Consider the following 2,624-nt stretch of genomic DNA (forward strand, 5'->3'; position numbering starts at 1 on the left):
TTTTTTTTTCTTTCTTTCTTTCTTTCTTTTCCTTCCTTCCTTCCTTCCTTCCTTCCTTCCTCCTTCCTTCCTTCCTTCCTTCCTTCCTTCCTTCCTTTCTTTCTTTTTTTTTTTTCTTTTGAGACGGAGTTTCACTCTTGTTGCCCGGGCTGGAGTGCAATGGTGCTATCTCGGCTCACCACAAACTCTGCCTCCCAGTTTCAAGCGATTCTCTTTCCTCAGCCTCCTGAGTGGCTGGGATTACAGGTATGTACCACCATGCCCAGCTACTTTTGTATTTTTAGTAGAGACGGGGTTTATCTCAGTTTGTTGGGCTGGCCTCAAACTCCCAACCTTAGGTGACCCGCCCGCCTCAGCCTTCCAAAGTGCTGGGATTACAGGCATGAGCCATTGCTCCTGGGCCGCATCTAAGAGCTCTTGGTAGCTGATCATTCTGTATAAAGCACAGCCCTGCTGTACAAAAGCTCCGTCATGGGTGAGAGGTCACCTGGTCTTTCAAATCACTAACATAGCAGTGAACAATAAAAAGCCATTTGAAGAGAAAGAGAGAGAGAAATCACTTTGAAGTAGAGTAAGCACAGAAGATGTCATGGAATTAACTGGGATTTAAGCGGGCTGTGGAGGATGGAGTAAAAGGGAGGGCATTCCTGACCTGGATCAATCAATCTCTCTCTCTCTCTCTCTCTCTCTCTCTCTCTCTCTCAAAACACATGCCACCTATGAAAAGGAACATTCCAGATCATCCTTAAAAGCAGAAGCAATTTTACTTTATTTTATTTTCATTTCTTCTTTTTATTTGCTTTTGTTTTTTTTGTTTAGAGATGGGGTCTCCCTCTATTGCCCAACCTGGAATGCAGTGGCACAATTATAGCTTACTGTAACCTCGAACCCCTGGGATCAAGTGATCCTCTCAGCTCAGCCTCCCAAGTAGCTGGGAGTACAGGCATGCACCACCACGCTCGGCTGATTTTTTTATTTTTACTTTTTTTGTGGAGATGGAGTCTTGCTTTGTTTCCCTGGCTGGTCTTGAACTCTTGGTCTCCAGCGACCCTCCCATCTTGGCATTACAAAGCGCTGGGATTATAAGTGTGAGCCACCAAGACTGGCCTAATTTTTTGAATGATGTTCACCCCACTCAGGATAAGAAAAATCTACAGAAAAGCAGTTGTAATGAAGGTATCGCTAAATATTAGGCTCCTTTAGAAAGAATTATCTAATTAATGTGGCCAAGATGGAGGATCCATGGAGCTCATTTAGAAGACAGACAAAGCAGCTGAGAAACCTGGATGACAATAATGGCGACTTTGAGAAACATAAGAGACATGATGCCTTGAGCTCTTCCTATGCACCAGAGAGCACAAGCTAAGAACGTCTTCCTGACTGTCTTAATTGTTGGCACTATTATTGCTCCTACTCTACAGAAGAGAAAATTGAGGCTCCAAGAGGTGAACTACTTGCCCTCTGAATCCAGAGTAGGGGGTGCATCCAGGACTCTTCCAAAGTTGATCTGAGTCCAGAGCCCCTGTCCTTGGCCATTTGCCACCTTGAGGCTCTGAGATGTTACAGAAACTGCCCAAAGTAGACTTGGGATTCAAACCCAGTCTGTCTCCAGAGCCTGAGCAGTTTCTTCTCTGTGGCCTCTGGTGAGGAGAAAGAGAGGATGTCAATCTGAACAAGCTCAGTAAAGGGTGCAGCACTTTGCACAAGGCGGGCATTTGGTGTCCCCTCCTCACAGAACCACAAGCCCATTCCTCAGAAAGGGCAGCTGGTGCAAGGGGAAGCATGTTGCTTCAGGCCTGGAGTCTTTCCTCTTCCTCAGGCCTTGCTGATTTCTCAACACTCATGAGTTTCACATCTCCTGTCTCTGGCTGGAGGGTTCCTGAAGTTCCGGAGACTGGGCTAGTTAGCCCCCAAGAGAGACTCAGGAGACCGGAAGAACCAGTGTGACCCTGTGCAGGCTCAGCTGCAGGCCCCTCACCTCCAAAATGGGGTGGCCATGACAGCAGCCTCTGGGTACAGCCCACGACAGAGGGGCTGCCATGACCATGAAGGCCAGGGGCAGCAGTTCGGTGTACAGCATCTGTCTGTTGGCTTCAAGCATAAAGCAGAACAGAGGGTGGGGATCCAGTAGCGCACAATAATTTGAAGCAGTGGTGGGGATACCCTCGCCCATGTCTCTCTCCCTCCCCACAACCAGGTGGAGAACTCGGCACTTATGAAGGAACAAGGTTACAGAGGCCTTGTGAGGCTTTGCGACGCACACCTCAAGATTTGGGAAAAGGCAAACAATCTCTGAGCAGAATAAAAACAACATTCTAGGGGCTGGGCACAGTGGGTCATGCCTGGGAGTCATGTGGTGGGTCAATTCCAGCACTTTGGGAGGCCAAAGCGAGTGGATAATCTGAGGTCAGGAGTTCGAGACTGGCCTGACCAATATGGTGAAACCCTATCTCTACTAAAAATACAAAAATTAGTCAGGCGTGGTGGCGTGAGCACCTACAGTTGCAGCTACTGGGGAGGCTGAGATAGAAATGATTGAACCCGGGAGGTGGAGGTTGCAACGAGCTGAGATGGCGCCTCTGCACTCTAGCCTGGGTGACACAGCAAGACTCCCTCTCAAAAAA

Source organism: Rhinopithecus bieti, unplaced genomic scaffold, assembly GCF_001698545.2.
Source record: "Rhinopithecus bieti isolate Rb0 unplaced genomic scaffold, ASM169854v2 scaffold_30732, whole genome shotgun sequence".
Classification (NCBI taxonomy): domain Eukaryota; kingdom Metazoa; phylum Chordata; class Mammalia; order Primates; family Cercopithecidae; genus Rhinopithecus; species Rhinopithecus bieti.